The sequence below is a fragment of the Poecilia reticulata genome, chromosome 1, assembly GCF_904066995.2.
Source record: "Poecilia reticulata chromosome 1, P_reticulata-male-v2, whole genome shotgun sequence".
Lineage (NCBI taxonomy): Eukaryota > Metazoa > Chordata > Actinopteri > Cyprinodontiformes > Poeciliidae > Poecilia > Poecilia reticulata.
In genome coordinates this window covers 7,951,690-7,958,589 of record NC_088830.1, presented here as the reverse complement: position 1 = coordinate 7,958,589, position 6,900 = coordinate 7,951,690, and the positions used below count along the sequence as shown (strand labels likewise).

At 39.3% G+C, this 6,900-nt stretch overlaps 1 protein-coding gene across 18 annotated transcripts in view; it reads left to right on the top strand.

Annotated features, from left to right (window-relative positions):
• The window catches only part of cacna1ab (calcium channel, voltage-dependent, P/Q type, alpha 1A subunit, b), a 146,363-nt gene extending 145,452 nt beyond the window's left edge, over positions 1-911 (top strand). For all 18 annotated transcript variants that reach the window (XM_081604150.1, XM_081604287.1, XM_081603793.1 and 15 more), the window contains one exon: positions 1-911. This exon is cut by the window's left edge and continues 9,337 nt beyond it. The gene's annotated coding sequence lies outside the window, so the exon portion shown is untranslated.
• The last annotated feature ends 5,989 nt before the right edge of the window (positions 912-6,900 follow it).

Below are 6,900 nucleotides of genomic sequence, written 5' to 3'. Positions count from 1 at the left end.
CCCTGAAGCAACTGCAAAGCATCCATCTCATTTTAAAGCATTACCATCCAACACTCGTGCCAGTAGAAACCGAACCAGTGCCACACTAGAAAAACCATACAGGATTCATTCAGCAAGTCAGGGGGGTGTGATGGGGAAAGAAAAATACGAGCATACATGGCAATTTAAGATAAAAGAGAAGTATTTAATTACAGATTTGCATGTGCAATGTGCATGCCACTATGTGGGATTAACAAATCAACTTCAGGAACTAACAAAAAAAAACTGAAATTAAATATAAAGAAAAAAAGGATATATATGTAAAAAATATATATATCTATATATATATATGAATATATATATATAGATAGATATAGATATAGATAGATAGATGTTTTTAAGAGCAATGTGTTTCTTTTTCTTCTATTTTTAAAAACAAAAAATGTGAAAAACCTTTGCAAAAAAAAGAACAAAAATATATAATTTAAAAAAAAAAACAATGACAAAAAATGGAAATGATTTTGGTGATGAAATCAAAGAATGTTTGTTTGTTATATTTGCCAGTTCTTTCACTGGGAGTGGGGGGGTAAACCGTGGGGCAACAAAGTTAGATAAGACTTTAACTAACCTTAGGAGAGGGGTGGAGAAAAAAAAAAGAACAGAGGATTTTAAATAGCGGAACAATGCATACATAGCTTTTCTTCAATGAGAAACAATTCCCTTTGAGAGTAAAGAGTTGCCTGAACCTGAATCTGGTGATGTTATTCCCATTTATTCTGGCTATGAAGTCCCTTCTTTTTCTCCCTTTCTCTGACCATCTCTTTCTCTTCCTCGGTTTCTTTCTCTATCCTGCTGTTTCTAAAAGTGCATTTTGTAATTTAAAACTGAATTCTTCCTAAAGAACCAGAATAAACCAGAGAGAATGCATTATACCCACCCTTCAGTCTGCTTCTTTTGTCCAACCCCCGAAAAACTCTTTACACGTTTAGGATCGGACATCCTAAACGTGTAAAACCACAAAAAAAGCATTTTTGTGGTTTTGCCGGCAGTCTTCACAGATTTCTAGAAGACTTGAGCGGCTGTTATTGTTGTTCATTATGAGGAAATGAGGTTTTTCATAATTTTGTGAGCTAATTTTAGCTGCTGCTAAACATTTAGAGGGCATTCTTAACGATTTGGACTGGACAATGAACTGAACTTTACATATTTGAGCATTTGTACACTTTCTCCTTTTCAACTGTGCCCAACCATGTTAATTATAGTGTAGTTATGTTCATCTCTATACCCAAAGTTAAGGAATATAGAAAAAAGAAACCAACAGTTGCAAATATTTTAGTGTATCATACGAAACGTTTGCCTTTCTGCATAACACAATGAGCAGTCGAGAAAAACGTAGTGATAGATCAAGACTCCACCTTAAATATGAGCTCATAAGGTGGAGATTTATAGGGCAATTTGTCCTTTGAGGAGAAAGAACATTTTGCATGAGAGCCGGAGCTTGAAGATCTAATGAACTGGCACCTTACCGGGGGAATTAAAAAGCGCGTGTGATGAACCCAGACTTCAGCAGATTCAAGATGAGAAAAAAACTCCAATCCAAACACCTAAATTCTGCCAAAGTAGAGAAAAGTATAAATTCTGCTTTTCCTGTTAGCCGTCAGTATTACTTTAATTTATTTGATTTTGATTTGATTTATTGTCATGGTACAGTAAACTGTACAATGAAATTAGTAGCATAGCTGTTCTTATGGCATTTATAAACAGTCAAAACATATAAGACTGGTGTGATCTGGGGGGAAAAAGTCTCTGGCTGATCAGGAGCTGGAGATTCCAAGGAGCTGCTCTTCATTCAGCCTGTTGATGGTGGATCCAGCGTTTGTGACCAATCGGAGCAGCCGGAGCAGGTTCTGGAGGGGTGGTTCACCAGCGTCCTCTGCAGAACTCCCCGGCCTCGTCGTTTCTATTAATGTTGTTCAAAACACTGACGATTCTCTCCGAGTCCACCCATAATCCACGTGGATCCTGGTGGTCGAGACATGACCGCCGGATGAAACAAGTCACTCATCACATCAACATGATTTCAATGTCCCATCTCAGTAACAGAAGTTTTAAATGTAAATATTTTGGCAAAGAAATTGACTCTGCCTCCTGTTTTTCTCTGCCTCTGTGTTTTGCGCTACGTCACTGTTGAGAACAGTCTGTGGATGAATGTGTCTCACCTGCACATTCATGTGCAGCCTTCAACACGTTCCCCTCGGGTCTCATGTCTGTGGCGTCCCCTCCCCATTCCTACTTTATTCATCAACCCCCCTTCTTTTAATAATTACTGAATCAATATGTCCTCCTCCTGTTCTGTGTGCGTTCTGCCGCTGACCTGTCCGCTCCGCACCCACTCAAACATACACTCCACCCACACTGAGAGCATGAAAACACGGAAGCGTGTTCAATTTGATTTGGCTGAAAAGATAAAATTATCTGAGTTTGAAGGTCACTAAAAGCATTACCTCAAGCCATTATACTGCCCACGGTACCATTCACACACACACACACACACACACCATCAGATGTTTCATGAGCCCCGTCCTTCTGCAGCTCAGTCCTAAAATAGTCTCCCCCTACATTTTCAGCCGCCTGTCGGCATCAGTGCATCACTTCCGGTCTGTGCCAGCTCCGCAGCGGCTACACACAATCAAATACACTCCCACGTGGATATCAACATCATTGTTTACATTCATACCAAGTTAATCTTCTACCGAAAGAAAACATCAAACGATTCACAAACACCATTTTTAATTATCTCCAAATAATTAAGCAAGAACAACAATGGTGGCAACTTCCTGTCCTTCCCCAGATAAACACACAAGTCATTGATACAACTTCAGCAGAAGATTACTTCATGCTCATTGAATCTCAAAATAAGGTCAAGGTCATTCACAAAAAGTCTTTTAGATTTGCATTTTCTTTGTCAGGAAAATGACATTTTTAACTCAGTGATGTTAATAAGGTCAAAATCATGCAAACTGAATGTAAGTTAATTTAAACACTAAAAGGTTAAGACATAAACCTAGCTTGCCAGGCTTCGTTAGCTTATATGAATTTTCCTGTTAAACCAACATCACAGGTAAGAGACACACTATATACTGTATATAGGCATTGGTACAAAATTTCACAATGCTACTCAAACGTTGCAGCAGCAATGCAATAAAAACACTTGATCTCATGCTGCACTATGCAGATGCTCTGTCTGCATTGGTGAAGATTTATGGTGTTTTCATCACCTTCTTTTCAACTCTCAGATGTGAAATACAGCTGGGAGTGGAGTGATGACTCAGTCCCCAGTCAGCTATGTTGGAAAGTCTCTTTGTAAGCATCGTGTGTTTCATTTTCTTTCATGCAAAGCTACAGGAATGTGTTTTGGTTTCATTGTTCAACTTTAGCAAAGCAAATTATCAAAGAGCGTATCGCCTTTGTTTTTATAAATATTCCTTTCCAAGCAAATATGGAAACCCCTCTGCTATCTAATTTGAGCCTCCATGCACCGAATCACTTTTTTCACTCCCAATACCAATATCTGAGGTTCAACATCGGCTGATAACGATACGATACAGAGAAGCAGCACTGAATCGACTTAAAATGTTTGTTTTGTTTTTTTTTTTTAAAAACGCAGGCATAAATATGCTGAACTCATTGATACCTACTCCTGATTTAGGATTTTTTTTTCAATATTGGGACCGATACAGATATTAATACGAAGTCGTGCATCTCTAGTAGGAATCACAATTCACCCAATAAAGCTAAACCTTTAGGCTCAACCTTCAATAACTCATGACGACGCTTAACTTTTTAATTAGCATAGTTGAAAGTTTTTAAATGCTCTTTTTGTAGTATTGAAATCCACTTAGAGTAAATGTCACATTTGTTTCATTTTAGATAATTGGTAGCAAACATACATCACTTGATTGATATGAAATATGATTCTTGATTTTATTGGTGATTCTCGTGTATTTTAGCTGAAAATAATATATATTTTTTTTATTCTAATAAAATTTGAAATGCAGAGGAATAGACTGCTACTTTTAATGCTTATTTAAAAAAACAGCCAGGAAATCCAAATAGATTCATTTTGAGCAGCTGCTTCTCTAAGGACAACTCTGCTACAATGTTATTCTAACTATACAGCAATTTTTATACATTTGCCACAACAGACGCAATTTTAAGATCAACTCATAAATAATTTGATTCTGAACGTATAACCATGGTAGGGTATGTTATGACCTCATGGTTTGTGCTCCTATATGCTGCCTTTTAATATGCATCATTTGTTTACATCTTAATGCGTCTTTCAAAAAAAAAGGGGGTTTTGTTACATAAGATTGACGGTCTAATGCAGCGATAAAATGTGTCTGCACCTACGCACATCTGCACCCAGCTCCTCTGTTCGTCACGCTGTTTATCTGCCTACATCGCAGGCAGGACCTCGGCGGTGGATGGATGAATGCATGCATCCTGTGACATTTCCGGTCCAGTTCTTTTTTTAGCTCCGAAGCTGTCAGAGTTCCACGTCACTGCGACTGTCTGGCCTCTGCACTCTGCATCTTAATCATGCCGCCCTCCCCCAGCTTCTCTTTTTCAGGATCTGGGCAGGGAATTTGTTGCTGGAAACGCAGCAAGAATTGAGGAGAATATTTTTCCTATGCAGGGGGATGTTGGAGGGTTGTTTTTCCCCCTATATATACATATATATTTGTAATAATCCCAAAAATTTGAAATGAACAAAAGGGATAGTAAAATGTGCGTTGTGAATTTTTATTAGAACCTTGAATTTGAATGTTTGTGCAACAATTGAGAGGAGATCCTTTTTTTTCTGCATCTTTACAAACAGATTGTTCACTTAAAGCAGGGGTGTCCAAAGTCGGTCCTCGGGGACCGGCATCCTGCACGTTTTAGTTCTCTCCCCGGTGGTAGTAACAACCTTTTCAGCTTGTCAATATTCCTCTTAGGGTTTCGAACAAGCCGTCATTTGATCCAGGTGTGTAAAACCAGAGAGAGAACTAAAACATGCAGGATGCCGGCCCTCGAGGACAGACTTTGGACAACCCTGACTTAAAATCTCCAATGTCCTGAGACGCTTGTACATTATGAGATTGCTAATGTTGCATCACCTGTGTGCATGAACGTTATCTTTGGCAGCATATGTGGAATTATCTATAGCTACAATCTGTTGCCAAAAAAATGCATTGTTGGCTCCAAAACTACAATTTCCAGCTATTTTATGGTTTTGCAGACCTAAAGCTTCTTTCACAAAACATTTCCGTTATAAATGCTGGAAGCCGCCTCTAATCATCGCCTAACAATGTGTGAATCACAAAGGGAGGTGAAATTATTCCGCTCAGTCGTGAGCATTCAGACATCAACGTGGCCGTGCAGGATGTAGCACTGATGTTGGGGCTTCCTGTAAAATTTGTGTTGGAAGTTTCTCCACATCATTTTCTTCAGGTGTGGAACCTCGGCTATTAAGAAACAATTGCTTGCTGAAGGCATGGCCTGGACGCCTCCATGGTGAGGTGTTCCTTGCACGTCATCGCAAGACAGCTCAAACTTAATCAGACTGGAAGGACGGCATCTGTAGACAAAAACTATTCAAGCTTCTTAATTAGATTTAGGTCAGTCCAAGTCCTTTGGGGCCTCTACTAGGTTACCTGAACATTACCCTGTATTTACTTTTTGGTTGAACAGTGTTCGATGAGACAATTTAGAACCTAACCCTACTTAAAAACTCCTACAACGTTATCCCTATCCTTTTTGCTGCTTTCTTTGTCTTCAATCTGCTTTTTATCCCCAAATGTTCTCTGAGAAACTTCTGAGGCCTTCACAGAAGAGCAACATTCATACAAAATGTCACAGTTGGTGTCTAATTACCAATTCCACAGCCTCCAAATGCAATTGGGTGTTTTGGGTTTTATTTCCGGGTGAGAGTTTTTAGATTTTTTTTGTTTAATCTATAAACCATGCAACCTTTTCTGACCACTTTATAATAGCGTGCCGCTTTCTGTTTGTCTGTAACATGTAAACCAAATAAAATGCGCTCAATGTTTGTGGGTGTGACGGAACAAAATGTGAAAAGATTCAAAAGGGACAAACGCTTTCGTCAGGCACTGTAACTATTTGAATATGTAGGCAGAAATAGTCTGCAGTTCTTCTGCATCCATTCAAAATAAATGTGTATTGAATATTTTCACACCCCTGAAAAAAAACCAATCACACTAGCTTGTTAAAGCCTAAAGCAGATGAGAAGCTTTTTTGTTACTAGGAGCTGCAGCAGTAAGAAGTGTACAATTACCAAGCCAGGTAGCACATAATAGACAGAAGAAAGTGACAAATTGGTCTGTGAAGTGTTTTACTATAATTGCTTGAGGAAGTCTAGTTATAACACATACAGAGAACACACGAGAGAGGCTTTTTGCTGAAGCATCCTGAGACGGAGAGATGGAAGAAAAAAATAACAAATCCCCATCATCTTTCCAGCAAGGAATATTTTCACCTCCGTTCATGAGCTGATCGTTCCATTAAACCAGAGGGAGACGCTGAACTCGTCCACAGTGGGCCTCTTTTCAAAACATGCGTAATGACGTTTGATTGGATGGAGCTCCTTCGCCTTCCAGGGACACGTTGTTTTCTGAACACTGTGTACCACTTCTGCCGAGTCTGGCCGCGAATGACTTGGAGCTGCGAGACGAGCAGCTCCCCGAGGAGCAGTTGAGGCAAATCGATTTGCCAAATCGATGTGAACATCGTGCATCCGAGGGTTCCTGGCGACTGAATGAAAGAGCGCTTCAAACAGGATGGGGCTTGTAGGTTTTATGGTTTCATGAAAAATGTGAGAGGGAGGGTGACTAACACTTTTATCCTCTTAATTCCTCT